General features: G+C 37.4%; 1 long non-coding RNA gene across 3 annotated transcripts in view; it reads left to right on the top strand.

The window, feature by feature from the left end:
- The window catches only part of LOC141488302 (uncharacterized), a 57816-nt gene that overhangs the window by 5465 nt on the left and 35648 nt on the right, over positions 1-16703 (top strand). For all 3 annotated transcript variants that reach the window (XR_012468639.1, XR_012468637.1, XR_012468638.1), the window contains exon 2: positions 6198-6255. This is a non-coding gene — a long non-coding RNA (uncharacterized LOC141488302). The remainder of the gene's footprint in view (positions 1-6197; positions 6256-16703) is intronic.

Raw genomic sequence — 16703 nt, 5'->3', positions numbered from 1 at the left:
CAATAGGGCATTGATGTGGGCAGTGCCTTCCCTGTATGATGCACTACCTATTAAAAGATGCTGATAGCAGTGTCTGACATGGTCTAAGGCTTCAGGTGGTGACTATCCTAGCAGAAAATCTGTGAAAGATTTATCTATTCTCCCTGACCCCCAGCTCATTCTCTCTCCTCTCTCTCTCTCTCTCTCTCTCTCTCTTTCTCTCTCACTCTCTTGATCTCTGTCTTGCTCTCTCACCTATTGTTTGTTTAAGGTTTCTTTAATTTATTTCAATTTCCTGATTTTTATTTCATATAAAAACTATAAATGACCATAACTTCCTTGTGGTGCTTGTCCATGTTCTGGCAGTGCTCAGTAGTACTTAGACTGGAAGACTCAGCTAAATAGTTGGAACAGAGCAGATGTTTGAAGCTTAGTCTAAAACAGTCAAATCGCCATGATTTCGGCATTCCAAACATAATAGAAAATGTCATGGTTTTGATTTTTAATAATTTGTTCAAGTTCCAAAATCAGAGAAAAATCAACTAGTGAATTGGAACTGTTTCATCACTTAGATTAAAAATAAGTCATTGTTGAATCAGATCCAGGCGTTGCTCAGAATCCAAAAACTTTCAAAGAAAGGAGTAGAGTAGGGATATAGACCCAGGGAAGGTAACGTCTCTGAGGCGCCTGCCTGAAAAAACTTCATAGTGACACCTGCTGGCTACAAAAAGATTTCCACTCATCCTGGTTAATCAATTGGCCCCTCCTCCCTCGGCATTAGAATTTCACTGTGAAAACTGAGTTTTCTTTGGTTTTGTATTTGTATTTGTATCCTTAGGGCTAATCACATAATAAGATATTTTTGTTTTTTTTGTTTTTTACTCATTCATTCAGAGTCTCAAACAACCCTAGAGGAATTATCACCTAGATTATTATAGTTTATGATGTGCCTAGATGAAAGGAGTTCCCACCAGAAATGAAATAAAAGATTTTTCATGTATTCTCACCAGTTTGTACAAAATTATAGAAAAAAATGATAAAGTATTTTGTTTTGATAAGCAATGAAAAAGAATGTGTATTCTTTGAGAAACGATTTCCTTGATCTTTCCGCTTGCTAATGACCCTGAAAATAATTTTATTCTCCATTACAAAAATTTTTTTCAACAAAGGCTCAGCCTCAGATTTAAAAAAAATAAAGACTGAGATGCAGTATTGACTGATTAATATGGAACTCTTCAAAATCTCCTTTCTTTTTTAAATTTTTGGCTAGGCAATGGGGTTAAGTAGCTTGCCCAAGGCCATACAGTTAGGTAATTATTAAGTGTCTGAGGCCAGATTTGAACTCAGATACTCCTGATTTCCAGGGCTGGTGCTCCATCCACTGTGCCACCTAGGCACCCGCCAAAATCTCCTTTTTTTAATACTTAAAATGTGCATTAATATCCATCGTCCCTTTATTGAGGCAAACTTTCCAATTAGTTTGAAGAGGGAATAGATTCCTTCTAGCACAGGGAGTAGATTTTAGAACTGCTAGTTCCCTGAATTGGGATGATTTAGGAAGAAAGGGCAAAAAAGCTGGCATTAAATGTCTTCTACAGATTCATAGAAACCTAGATCTTAGAAGGGAAAGCACAGGATTTAAAATGGGGAGCCCCAGGTTCAACTCCCAGTATACCATTTGTGGGACATTGGGCAAGGCACTTTCTTTCCCTAGACCTGAGGTTTTTTGTCTGTAAAATGGTGGAACTGGACAAAATGATCTCTGAAGTTCCTCAGATCCTAAATTTTATGATCTTAGACATCATCTTGTTCAACCCTTTGATTTTACAGATCAATCAATTCCCTTTGTTCCTATGCTGGTCAATGTTATTTATCAATGACTTGGATTGGAAGCATAGATGGCACATTTGTCATAATGTCAGATATCAGGAAGCAGAACAGGATCTGTTCAGTACATTGGAAACCAGGTTCCAAAAAGATCATTACAGACCAAAATGATGGGCTGTCTCTAACAAGATGAAAGATAATTAGGATAAGTGTAAATTCGTAAGATTTATAATATTTAGAGTTAGAAGGGACTTTAAAGCTGGTTAAGTCCATCCCCCCCTCATTTTACAGATGAGGCAAAAGAGGAATGGAGAGGACAAGTGATTTGTTAAGGGTCACACAGGTAGTTCCTGAGGTGCTCCTCATGCTGATGAAATCACAGGCCAAGTCTTTATCCAATTAAAAAGCTATAGAAAATCCTGAGTCAGTTGCTTAGACAATAAACAATTAAGTGCTTACAATGTCCCAGACACTGTCCTAAATTCTGAGGATAAAAAGATAAAAGACAGTCACCATTCTCATGGATCTCACTGCCTAATGCAAGAGACAACATGGAAACAACTAGGTAAAACAAGTTATATGTTGAAAAATCAGAAATAATTAACAGAGAGAGACAGAGAGAGAGAGAAAAGGTATTTGAATTAAGAAAGATCAGGAAAGCTTTCATAGGATTTAGCCAGGACATGAAGGAGATCAGAGGCAGAAATAAGGAGAGAGCCAGTGAAAAGGTTTAGCCAAAAGGTGGAGAGCACCTTATATGAAAAGGGAGCCAGGATAGTAAAGAAGTCCACCTTCATACCACATGAGTTGATAGTGTTAGAGACATTTAGCCTGGAGAAGAGAAGATTTAGGTTGGGGTGAGTTAACCCTTTTCAAAGATTTAAAGTTATCATTGGGTAGAAGAGGAAATGCACTTGTTCTCTTGTCCCCTAAAAGACAAAAATAGGAGGAATGGGTCAAAGTTGCAATAGTTTTAAGTGTAATCTCTAGACCAGAGGACCTGGGTTCAATGGAGAGATATGAATCATAACATTATACTTCATGATTCTTGCCTCTACCCTCTTCTCCAAAGACTAGACTGGTTCCTTAATAGTTCACAATAAGCATTGACCCCCAACTATGTACTAGGCAAGAAGAAAATAGAAGATTAACCTGTAGTTGAAGAACTAAAGTCATGCCATGGGAGGGGAGAGTAGGGCAGGATGGAAGAGAGATTTTCAACATGCTTCATGGAAGCCCAGATTCTTTGGAAGGCCAGGGAGGAGAAGGTTTTCACATCATATTTGTATTTTTTATCTATGTGTGTGTGTATATATATATATCATATATACAAACTGTTTCACCTGATTGAATATAAATTCCTTGAGGGGAGGAATTGTTTTGTATTTACCTTTTGTGAACTAAATTCTCCTTTTACAACTGAGCAAAATAAATTTATCTAGTGACATAGGTAATAATAATTCATAGTAATAATAACAGCAACAACAATAGCACTTGTTTTAAAGTTTGCAAAGCTTTTTACCACACCCTGTTTTGACCCTTGACAGCTAAAATTCAGATCTCTTGCTTCCTAATTCAATGTTCTTTCCATTGCTCCTCCATTAGACTATAATGCAAATGATTAAGAGAAAAATCTGCATGTGAATGATAGGGGTAAAAGAAAGAGGAAAGAAGGAATAAGATTTTTGTCTGGGAGCAACAGAAAGAGATATTTAGTGAGTAGGTGACACAGTAATAGATTACTAAACTTGGCATCATGAAGAATCCTGCCTCAGACACTAGCTGTGTGACCCTGGGCAAGTCACTCAAATACTTTCATCATAAGCTTGTCTATATATAAAAATAGGAATAATAATTGCGAAGGGTTCTTGGGAGGGTCAAATGAGATTACATGTAGAGTGCTTTGCAAGCTCTCAAAAGACTGTAAATACCAGCTATCGTTATTACAATTTTCCCAAGTTAGAATGGAGCCAGATTTGTATCTTTCAAGTCATCCAGGGTTATTATTTATTTTTGCAGATAGATTGAGAAAGATATAATGAGAACCAAAAGATGATTGGAATGTCATTTTTTTAAAATAAACTTTCAAACAAACCAAATTTTCCGAGTTTCCTTACAAGAATAACTTTCTCTTGCTTAGTTTTAATGGTAAGAGAATGAGAAAATTTATTCATCATAAAAATTAATAATTAATAAAACCAAATGATTTTGTAGTTCATGAGTATAATTCAATTTCTTCTGCCTCTAAAGCCATAGCCAGTTACAGGACCTATGCAATTAAGACAATAAATGTCCCTTGGTGGAAAAGAAGTGGGATAAAGAGCAAAAATGTCACTGAGAACCCTGCTTCCATCACCACAGCACTTTGGAGGTTTTTCAATTTGATTCTAAATGATCTAAATAGATCTAAATGATCTAAATAGAATCTTAACATTTTGATCTGGAAACACTTGTGCACACTTCATCTCAGCTACCAATATAGGAGCAGACTGGCCCAAGAAGAATTTAAAGCAAACTGTTTCAATGTCATGGTTTTGTGGAAGAAGGGACACAAGAAAACTGACTCCTTTTCTTCGATCTCATTCTTTTCCCAAATAATGTTATCCAGAATCACAATTAGATCAATGTGACCAAGAAGGAAGCCCCAAGGAACCAAAATTTAGAGGCATATACTTTCCTTTCCTGGTGGTAGACCTCAGATACACCTCAAAATTTTTTGTTAATCCTGCATCTTACTCTGTTTCACATTCTTAATATAAATCTACCTGCTCCCTCACCTGGTTCTAGGCTTTCAACCTAGACCATGGGACATTCTTGCTTGAAACCTAGTGGCTGCATAACCCATTGCTACACCTGCTACACATTATTTCCAAATCTTGGAACTGAAGGAAACAACCACTTTGCCCCCACCCAGTATGGTAACCCCTATAACTTCCATCAACACCCTTTTCTCAGCTCTTAATCAGGTTTATCTAAGTTGGAGGTTTGGAGTTAAACTGAGTGAACTGGGTGCAGGTCGGATCTTTTAGGAGACGGGTTATCCATTCTCACTCACTCTATCACTACTAGCAGCTCAGCCACAGATGGTACAATGAAGGTAAGATCTGTGTAGTGAAATCTCAAGGCCTTTCTACAACCCAGCTAAATTGGATGGACCTCACTCTACCTTTTTCTCCTGGATAATGGCTAACTGAGCCTCCCAAATATCAGCTTTTCAATCCTTCCATAAGGTATCTCTTGGAGGTTTCCTCTAAATCCTCTTAATTCAGTTTTTTTTATACTTGTCAGAACATCTAGTTATAGTTCTGACATTATCCCCGTTCTCTTCCTATTTCCTAGTGATCATAAGTGATTTTCTTCTTCTTCCCAAATCATATTTATGAGATCATAGGAAACTAATATCCTAGAGCTCATCTAATGCAACTCCATTGTTTTATAAAGAAGGAAACTGAGGCTCAAAAAGGGTAAGTGACTTGCCCAAGATTACACAGATAATCATTAGCAAAGCCAAGATTTGAAGCCAGGTCATTTGACTTCCACAAAGAACAGATAAACCAAAAGATCTAGATTCCACACAAATATCCCCTGTAGTATTTGAAAGTCCATGAAATTAGAGGGTCCCTAATTAGGACATGTAGCTAAATGTTTCTACAGCATATTTACTAGAAAAGAAGCCCTCTGTAGAATTTTGATTATGCTTTTTTGAATTTGAAACTACACTAGCCTTGGACCATAGAATTTCTTTGAATCTTTGGAAAATTCATACCCTTTTTGACCTTTATATCACTAGAGAAAAAATAACAGCTGCCAGTCATCTATCACCACTATTTTTTAAAAAGGAGTAAATGAAAATGTCTATGATGTCCTCCTAATTATATGTAAGAACGATAGAAATCTATCTATAATTAGGAAAAAATTCACTAGTCCACAAAAATGCCCTCACCCATTCAATTTCCCTCTAGACAATACACTGGATAATATAGTAACAACAGAAAACAAAATCAATATTCTTTATGATTGAGTCATTGAAAATTATTACTGACTTTGAGTACAAAGAAATAATCTTGTTATTACAAAGGTAGATTTGAATGCTAACAAAATTATCATTGCTAAAATTTCTACCCAAAGTTAAAGAGGATTGCACACAAGTTTATGCCCACAGCTCTTATCTTATAAATTCTATAACTGAAAAAGTAGGAAGTATTACTTCTTGAAATCTATAAATGTCTACATATGGATCTCTTAAGTAACCTCATGAAATAAATAGTCCCAAATGAAGGTCAAAATGCCACTAACCTCCGATTTCTGGGGCCCATACCTCCTCTTCATATGGGTATCCACCTGGGTTATAAGGACCCCACATATTCTGAGTTACCTTTTCATCCTTCTAGATGGCACAAACCTGTTATCCCCAGGTGAGAAGACAGGAGAATTCGGTGCTATCACATGGTAAGGCTCAGTATTTGATTACCTTCTATCAGTTAGATTATGGGGTTAAAGAACCAGATCCGATTTCACCCTGGAAGAACTCAGAAATTCTAATGGTAAGGCAAGGTGTGGGTGACAGTGAGCGCATGCTCTTTTTTGAGAACATATAAAACTTTACTAAAGAGAAAAAAAATAACAAGCCTGTCCTAAAAACATACCCTTAAAAAAAACTGTCCTGAAAAATCTTGAGAAGAGAAGGAACAGTATCTGATACTTTAGACTGAACACAGAAAGAAAATTATACTTCTTAATACTGGCTGGAACAGACTGTGTAAATTGGACTAAGCTCAGGTTTGCAGTGCTAAAACCCAACTCAGAGTTAGATTTGAGCCAAAGGCAGAGCAGAATTAGACTTGATCCGAAGTTTTAGCCGGTTCAATTTACCAGTTCATCTGCAATAGGAGTTCAAGAGTACTGCATATCATGACACATAAGCTGATCTTTCCAGATTAGCAAGGTCTTCCTCAAACTGTTTTGAATTGATATGCACCATTTTGAACCACCCATAGCCTAGCAGGGTCTTCACAATGGGGGAGGGAGGATTGGAATCCACAGAATGATAGAAGTAGCTAGGAGTCATCAAAGGATCATACATTTAGACTTGGAAGGGATCTCAGAAGTCATCTAGTCCATCATGAGAGACAGGATAGTGACATGTATTTCACATGGATTTAAATCCCAATTTTCTCATTTATTCCTGTGTCACTTTGAGCTCAAGAAAAGAACAAAAATTTATGCAGTACCTACTTATAAATATTATCTCATTTGATCAATACAACAACCTGTCAAGTAGGTACTATTTTGTGTGTTTTGTAGTTAAGGAAACTGAGGTAAACAAAGGTTACTTGCCTGGGACCACACAGGATCTTTGAGGTCATATTTGAACTCAAGACTTCCCAGCTCCAGTCCACTGGACCACCTGTCTCAGGACCAGATAACCCTGGAGCTCCCTTTCAGCTCTAAATCTGACCCCCTCATTTTGACAAAGAGGAAAATGGGACCCAAAGAGTTTATGTGACTTGTCTGTTGTCACATAGTCACAGAAACCAGTTCTTCTGACACTATGATTCCAACACTCTGTCCTCCTGTTCTTTAGAGGTCCTGTAACTCTATCAGGAATTTCAATGTTCCTGACAGTTGGATAATGAAAAGATTTTGAGGTAGAGGAAACTCACTATTCCATATTGTTAAGCTATCTGTTAGGGATATTTTTCTTCTATCAGACCTAAACTTGTCTCTTTTCATCTTCCATCCATTTCTCCCTAGACCTGTTATGGTCAAGTGAAATAAATGTAACTTTCCTTCCACAAAAGTCTTTCTAATACTTGAAGACAGTGGGGGAATACCACAGTTCAGAAGAATAAGACTCAGGATGTGTCCTTTGGTTTGAATCCCTGTTCTACTCGTTACATTGGGCAGGTCATTTTGGCACTACAGGTCTCAATCGTCTCATTCATATATTAAGGAGAATGGACTCCATTACTGGTAAAGTCCTTTCCAACTCTCTGGTCCTATATTCTTCCCTCAGATTAATACTCCAGAATTAATATTCATATGGAAAGATTCCAGTCCCCTCATCAATACTCTGAATTGGAAGGAACTTCAGAGTCAAATGGGACCTAAATAAGATTCTCTCCTTCCTTCATCTTTCCTTGAGGATCTGGAGGAATAGGGATCTCCTTCTTTTTACCAGGCTGCTTAGGTGATGCAATAGATAGCATGTTATACCTGAAATCAGGAAGACCTTAATTCAAAACCTGACTCAGATCATTCACAACTGAGTGACCCAGGGCTAGCAAATTAACCTCTTTCAGCTTCAGGTTCCTCATCTGTAAAACTGAGATAATAATAGTACCTATTAAATGAGCTAACTTGCAAAGTGTTTTGCTAACCTTAAAATGGGAGCCATAATGTTTCATTTTGGTCTTATTAATGCTGTTTTTTAAATGTTGCTATCACTTCCCAGGGATTCTACTCCCAACAAATGAAATCTCTTTGTATCAAAGAAGTATAATTAAGTAAAACAAATTAACCATTTGACCATGATAACAATACATGATTCATTCTGCACTGCAGTCCACCACTTCTCTACCCAAAAGAGGAAGGTCTGCTTCACCTTTAGTATTTTGAATTCATGACTTGTCCCACATTTATCAAATTTCTGGTGTCTTTCAATATTTTTCTTTCCATTATAGGGAATTCAAGATTTCTTAAGGCATGTTAATTCACCTTTCTATGTGCTCCTTTCTAATTACTTTCCTGAATTGTGATATCATGAATCTGGGCTGTGAATGATCTCTATTAGAGCAGCTACTTAAAGTAACAGACCAAGTGAGAATTGCTTCAAGTTTCTACAGAAACACTGAAGGCCTCCTACACACTAGGGTAAATGTGTAACAACAACAGTAACAAAAATGAACAACAAACAACAACAGTTTGCATTTATTGTTGGATTTTATAAAGCACTTTGCAAACATTTTCTCATTTGATATTTTAATTTTTTTCTTAAAGATTGGGTCTCCGGGGCAGCTAGGTGGCTCAGTGGATAGAGCACTGGCCCTGGAGTCAGGAGTACCTGAGTTCAAATCCGGCCTCAGACACTTAATTACTTAGCTGTGTGGCCTTGGGCAAGCCACTTAACCCCATTTGCCTTGCAAAAAAAAAAACACAAACCTAAAAAAAAAAAGATTGGCTCTCCCTCATTCAGTCTAGAAGTGTGACTGATCCCATTCCTAATGGGTATGGGAAACTTTGACCTGCTCCATTTCTGCCAGGGCCAGTTTATCACTCTTTAGGTAAAATTTTGGTCCTTCAGTACAGGAATGGGGAGAACTTCACCATACTGATGATACCAGATTTAGTGGAGACTCCCAGTCAGAGCACCCTGTAGCTCAGAACTCCTGAGCTAAGAAATGGCACAAGACTCAACCACCCTTATAGTTAGGATTATAGGTGTTTGCCAGTTTACCCAGTATCTCATTTGACTTTTACAACTATGACTTAAGTGCTTCTATTATCATGTCCCTATTTTGTAGATGAGAAATTGAGGCTGAGAAAGTTTCAATAATATGTCCATAATCACTCAGATCTCTAGGAGGAACTATACTAGCAAAACAGGTTTGAGGAGGCAAACCAAACCTTCTATTTGGATTGAAGCAATCTTACCTAAAGAGGTTAAGAGACTTGTCCAAGGTCAAACAAGTCTCAACCTCTTTAGGTGAGTTGTAGAATGAGGGATTTGTACTAGATTACTAAGACTCCTCTAGTTCAAATATGTGATCTCATCATCTCTTTTCATGGAAGATACTGTGTTAGGTATGGGGAATACAAAAGCTAGAAAGAACACAATCCCTGCCTTCAAGTCAAAGGTTGTGTTATATTTCATTTTTTAATAATAGGACAGAACTGCAAGCCTGGATCCTATTGACTATGGAAGAGACAGCTCTGGTCTCTTTTCTGGGGGATCACTCCTACTGAATCCATCTTAGTGATTTTCACTGGCTATTTAGATTTTTTCAATCCAAATGGATTACAAATGATCAAATAAGAGGAAAAATTTGTTTTAAAACTGTTTTTGTCTTTACCATGAATTCCCCTAGTATTCATTTTCTGCATTCTGTTTAGAAGGATACATTTAAGTTTCAGCTTTCAGTAGGTATGATTCAGAAGTGCCTTTGGTAGATCAGCACAGGGCTAGGAAAACAGCTGATCCAGTATATAGTGGATTCCCTAGATATCTGTCAATTCCCTCTAAATACTCCTTCAAAAGATTTTTTTAAACCACTAATAATTCTCAAGTGACTCCATGACAATCTTTTTAACTACAAGGAAAAGTCAAATCAAAAGTCTTACAATATAATATAACACATGAATTTAAAACTGTTTAATCAAGCAAAGATGCAGAATGAACATTGAAGTACCCACCACAAAAAAAGAGAAGGATCTAATTGCATCAGGCAATTGCACAATATTTCCAGGTCACACACGTGAGGATACTTAGATCCCTAGTGATTTGCTATTGAGATGTAAGTTGGTAAACAAATATCCTGCTCCATCAAGTCTTTTTAGTTCAACCCATAGTTTCTCTTTCTCAGGGTACATGTTAATCCTCCATTTAATGGTGTTTCAGTTCACATATGTCATTTTTAAACCTTTTAGTCTATTAATTCACAAATGTCAGGGGGAAATTAAAAATGAGTCACAATCCTAAAAAGCTAAAGTTGTTAGTTTATATTAATAATCTTAAGTATTAGAGAAAAAGAATCACCTGGTTGCTGGAGTTTCTGTTAGTGTGGCCAGGTAGAGAATACAGTCAAATGATGGGGGTAGGAAGGGAGTGGATGGGATTATTTGTACTAATTAAGGATACTGGTCTTTGGAGTCATGCTGGGATTAAAAGTAGTATCATTTAAGGAGTAAGTTAACTTGGAAAGGTTGTTGGTGTTTGTAGAAGAGCCCTCAGGATTCTGTAGAACACAGAACATGGGAAAAAATGGAGTCAAATAGGGTTATTGTGACAGTGAGGGATGGAATGTTAACATGACCTACTTAGGTACAGCCTGTTCGATGAAAGCAACTGAAGGAGAGGTCCTGTCTGTCTACATCTTACAGGTGTCTTAGGCATCTGTGACCATGTTGCTGAGTTGTCCAAGGTCCATACACATTTAGCCAACTTGGGAATTGGTTTTTGCCTTTTTGCTCAGCAGAAATAGCCTACCTGGTGGTATCTTCTGATAATCTCTTCTCCTTTATTTTACAAATGAGTATATAGATGTATATAGATTAAATGACCTTGTCCAAAGGTCATATAGGTAATAAAACAGGTTTTGAACTCAAGTCCTCTGACCTCAGACTCAGAATAACTAATTTAATTTATATTTTCAGTAGGTCAATGAGAGCAACTTTGTTATACAGTGTAGAGAATGTTAGGGCTGAAGACAGGAAGAATTGAGTTCAAATCTAACTCCAAATAAAACCTGGACATGTCACTTAATTCTGTTTGCTTCAATTTCCTCATCTGGAAAATGAGATGGAGAAGAAAATGTCAAACCATCCCAGTATCTTTACCAAGAACACCACAAATGGGGTCATGAAGAGATAGATTCTTCTGACATTATTACTGAAATGACTGAACAATAACAGAGACTGTGAAGGAAGAATCTTCGGACCTAAGACTGATGGCATAAGTTCATAGGGGATCTGGTGGGAACTGATCCTCAGGAGGGTTGGTACTTCTCTCCAGTCTTAGCATCTGGTTGCTGGTGGAGACCTCTGATCATATCCAATCTCAGTTACCCTATGGGGGTATGAATGAAGGGAACTCAGCAACCAGTCCCAGAAAGAAGTAGTATTGGTATTAATACCCTTGACCCTAATCTTAATTTCAGCACCTTATGACCGGGCACCCATGTGGCTACCTATTGCCATTCCTCAATCAGAGTACCAAATAGGGTAGAGGAATTCAGACTGAGAGAACATGGGCACAACACAAAACAAAAAGCCCTTAATCTGAGAATTTAAACTCTACTATATGACATATATACCAAAAAAGAATATCTAATATAATTTAAGGTAGGCAATAGCAATAAAACCTGGGGGAATCATGAAAGGTTTCATGGAGAAAAGAAGGTAAGGCTTCTAAGAGGTAAAGATGAGCTAAGAAAAAGAGAAAAGTTTGAAGTAGAATGTCAAGTTTCAGGAATTGCCAGAAATTTTTTCTGGCTAAAATAGTAAGTGGGATGTAAGGAGTAATGTGAAAGAAAGAGGCAAAACTATCAGATCCATCAACAAATTCTGCTGAGAGTCATTTGGGACTAGGAGTTATCATAGGATTATGCATATAGTCATTTCTAAGAAAGAGTTCAATAAGGAGCTCTCAGATTAGTTGACAGGGAACCCCAGGAACTTCTGATAAGCATAACCATTCAGCTCAATGATAGAATGAACTACTAGAAGGGCTAAGTTTAGGACTGAGAGTAATGGAAAGTAGGAAGATGATGAGTAAAAAGAGCCAGATGCCATGCAATAAGGAGCCAGCTGGCAATGACAGGCTTTTCAGGGTTTGTTAGCATTAGACAAGACTCGTCCTGTGTTAAAGATGTATAGTCTCCATTCATCCATTCAATCCAGCCATCTCATTCATTCATCCTTCATTTTACTCAGCAAACTGCTTTCAAGGAGTTTGCATTTTCTTGGGCGGAAACAACAGGTACAGAGGTAAATAAATGAAAAATATACAAATGTATCCACAAAGTATTAAGTTATTAAAAAATTTTAAGTTATTATAGTTTAAAGTAGCACTAAGACTGTATTCAAAATTAATATAAAAGTTTACCCCCCCCCTCAGGTTGAGAGATTAAGGAAAAGGTCAGTTCAAATTGTAACCCTTGAGCTGATAATGAAAGCAAGCACTTATGTACCACTTTAGGACTTGAAAAGGGCTTTATATGATGACATTGATCCTAAAAAGTAAATGCTACTATTATTCCTCATTATGTTGTTATTGTTGTTTAGTTGATTAGTCCTGCTGGACTATTTATGACCCTATTTGGGGTTTTCTTGGCAGAGATACTAGAGTGGCTTGCCATTTCCTTCTTCAACTCATTTTACCAATGAGAAAACTGAGGTAAACAGAATTAAATGGTTGGCTGAGGTCATACAGTTAGTGTCTGAGGCTAGATTTGAACTCAGGTCCTACTGACTCCAGATTTGTTTTATGAAATTCACCACCTAGCTGCCCTTTACCCCTCTTTTATAGATGAGAAAACTGGAAACTAAGAGAAGTTAAGTCACTTGCCTAGGGTCACACAAGCAAGTATTTGAGGACAGGATTCTAATTTGAGTCTTCCTGACTAGAAATTCAATACTTTTTCCTCCAATATCACATAGGTGTTTCAGGCTGAGGTGAGGGACGAAGGGGGAGAGAGAAAGACAGAGATGGATAAAAAGTCATATAGAGAGACTGACAGAGACAAAAACAGACAGAGACACAGAGAGAAAGTTCATTCTAAGCATAGGGGACAGACTAAGTAAAGCTTTGGAGATAGGCTATAATGTTATGGATTCAGTGGCTCCTGGGTTGGAACACAAACAGGGAATCCCTAGGGAATACAGGAAAGACTAGAATATCTCCTATCCTCAGAAAATGAACTTCAAGGCCCAATTGAACCTGGTTTCAGTTCAACCTTGTTCATCTAATATAGTTGTGTAGGCAGCGTTTCCCTTCCTTGCTGGGCCTGCATAATGATAATATCTACAGTAGAGTCTCTAGTAGAACAAAGTCAGCTACTGTTCAGACTTTGACTAAATTGGGTTCTAAAGTCTTATATGTGGGAGCAAGGAGAAAACAAACAAACCAAAAAAAAAAAAATCATGTGAACCAGAGTTCCAAATTGAGATCTCTCCCACAAATGAAAAAAGTCTGAAAAGATACAAGAACCAGGTTATCCTTGGCAAAATCCTAAAGTGCCAAGGGACTAATCTGAGTGATCCTTAACACAATCCATTCCTCTAAGTGAAGAAAACAAAAGAAGATACAGATAAGTTTCAGAAAAGCACTAAGATAAAATGAACATTTTCTGATATAGACTTAATCAGACTAAGCAGGGCCAGAACTAGGTTGAATCCATCAGGGCTTTAGCCATAGAGCCAGAAACTGTATTTTTTAAAAATAAATACCTTTGATTTCACATTCCATTTATTTCTTTTTATTTTTTTAGATTTTTGCAAGGCAAATAGGTTAAGTGGCTTGCCTAAGGCCACACAGCTAGGTAATTATTAAATGTCTGAGGTCGGATTTGAACTCAGGTACTCCTGACTCCAGGGCCAGTGCTCTATCCACTGTGCCACCTAGCTGCCCCAACATTCCATTTATTTATGAAGATATCTTTATTCTCTTCCTTACAGTAAGTGTTCCCTTGTATAATCAAATGAGATAATATTTGTAAAATATTTAGCACAGTGCCTGGTTAATAGTAGGCACTTAATAAATGCTTCTTTTCTTTACATGCTCTCAATCCCCACATGGAAAGGATTGACCTTATTTTGTATATGGTGTAAGAAGTTGGTTTGTATCTAGTTTCTCCTATACTGTTTTCTAGTTTTCCCATCAGTTTTTGTCAAATAATGAGATTTTGTTTCAAAAGTTTATATCTTTGGGTATATCGTATACTAGATTACTTTGGTCATTTACTAAATATAATTTGCACCCAATCTATGCCACTGATCCACCACTCTATTTTTAACCATTTACCAGATCTTGAAAATAAAAACTTTATAGTACAGATTCAAAATACAGTTTGGGTTAGACCACCTTCTTTCACTTTTTTTCATTAATTCCCTAGAATCCTTGAGTTTTGTTCTTCCAGATATTTATTCTTTCTTCCAATATTATTTTTAGCTCTATAAAATAATTTTTGATAGTCTGATTGGTATGGCACTAAATAAATTGATTGATCTAGTCAGAACTGTCATTTTTATTATATTGACTTAGCCTTCCCATGAGCAATTAATATTTTTCCAGTTGACTTTGTGTGAAAAATGTTTTATAGTTCTATTCATATAGTTCCTGGGTTTGTCTTGGCAAGTAGATTCTCAAATATTTTATATTGTCAACAGTTATTTTAAATGGAATTTCTTTTACTATCTCTTGATGCTAGACTTTGTTGGTAATAAGCAGAAATACTGATGATTTATGTGAGTTTATTTTGTATCCTGCAACTTTGCTAAAAGTTGTTAATAATTTCATGTAGTTTTTTTTGTTGATTCTCCAGAATTTTCAAAGTATAACATATCATCTTCAAAGAGTGATAGTTTTGTTTCCCCATTATCTATTCTGATTCTTTTAATTTTTTTTCTTCTGTTTTTACTATAACTAACATTTCTAGTACAATTTTTTTTTTTGGTTTTTGTCAGGCAATGGGGTTAAGTGACTTGCCCAAGGTTACACAGTTAGGTAATTATTGATGTCTGAGGCTGGATTTGAACTCAGGTCCTCCTGACTCCAGAGCTGGTGCTCTATTCATTGTACCACCTAGCTGCTCCCTTAAAAATCTGTTAAAGATCTTTCAGGAATACATTTTTCTGTGAGGCTTCACATGTAGACATTTTTGACACTATTGTTCTCTTCTAAGTTTATGCCTTGATCTTCCCTATAACCATACTAACTTTATATCGTTAAGTTCTCTTTTAATTTTTGCTCATTTTTTCCCTGCCTTTTTTCATGACTTGGTATTTTTTGTTTGGGGTTTTTTTGTTTTTTGTTTTTGCAACATGTGACTTGCTGAAGGTCACACAGCTAGGCAATTATCAAGTGTCTGAGGCTGGATTTGAACTCAGGTCCTTCTGACTCCAGGACCAATGCTCTATCCTCTGTGCTACTTAGCTGCCCCCTATGATTTGGTGGTTTATGTGAGAGTTTGATTTTGTTCTTGCACTGTCCCAAGTTTTTTGTGCTAGGACTCTGGGTCATACTGCTGACTTTCACTGGACTTCAAGGGCTTAGCTGCTTGCTTTCTCTGGAAAGTAGGTTTCCCATCTGACTTGTACTGGGGATGGGTTTTCCTTTTGGCCTCCCTGAATGTGAGGTTTCATTGCTGGCCTGATCCAGGGGTGAGGGCTTGCTGCTGAGTTGCTTTCTAGTGGTTGACCCTGGAGGTAGGAACTTTGTTGCTGGTTTGCCCCAGGAGTGGGGTCCTTCTACTGGGGTGCTATGGAAATGAGCTTTCTGCTGTTTGACCCTAGTTGTGGAATCTCAATATCTGCCAGGCATGAGTTGCGGCTTCACTGTGGGTCAGCAATGGGGTCAAAACCTTGCCAGCTGTTTGAGTTGGGGTTGGGGTGATGGGGTGGGACCTTGTTGTTGGCAGTCTACTCATTTACTAAGGAGGATTGTCCCAGACTTGGAGCTTTGCTGCAGGCCCCTGCTATGAGGCTCTGTCTCCTTCTGCTCTTGGACTTCACTCCCCTCCCACCCAGTAAGATGGATTGATAGGCTGATGAATTCTAAGGAGATTTTTCTGGGAGGGTTTCAGTGGATTCCTTCCTCTTGGGACCATCTTGGCACCTGAAGTCTTTAGTCACTTCTTTTAGAATAATTCCAAACTGCTTTCCAGATTTATTGGTTCCATTTACAGTTCTATCTAGTGTCCTGGGTACTAAATGTAAGTCAAAAGGTGAAGTAAGAAAGTCTGAGGTTTAAGGAGATTAGCAATGGAGGCAAATGGAATGTAAAGCTGTTTAATGAAGGAAGGAACCACAGGCTAGGATCAGAACAGACTCCAGCAATGGGTAATGGGCTATAGGAAACAGGGTGTTATGGTTTTCACAGGGACTGAGAGTCATTTGGGGTCTCCATGGAAGATGTGTTTTATTTGGAGTCACTGAAGTGAGATTGAAAGTTGTTTGGAGAG

Source organism: Macrotis lagotis, chromosome 5 (assembly GCF_037893015.1).
Source record: "Macrotis lagotis isolate mMagLag1 chromosome 5, bilby.v1.9.chrom.fasta, whole genome shotgun sequence".
NCBI classification, from domain to species: Eukaryota; Metazoa; Chordata; class Mammalia; order Peramelemorphia; family Peramelidae; genus Macrotis; species Macrotis lagotis.
The sequence above is the reverse complement of the archived record's forward strand: the minus strand, read 5'-3'. Positions and strand labels throughout refer to the sequence as shown.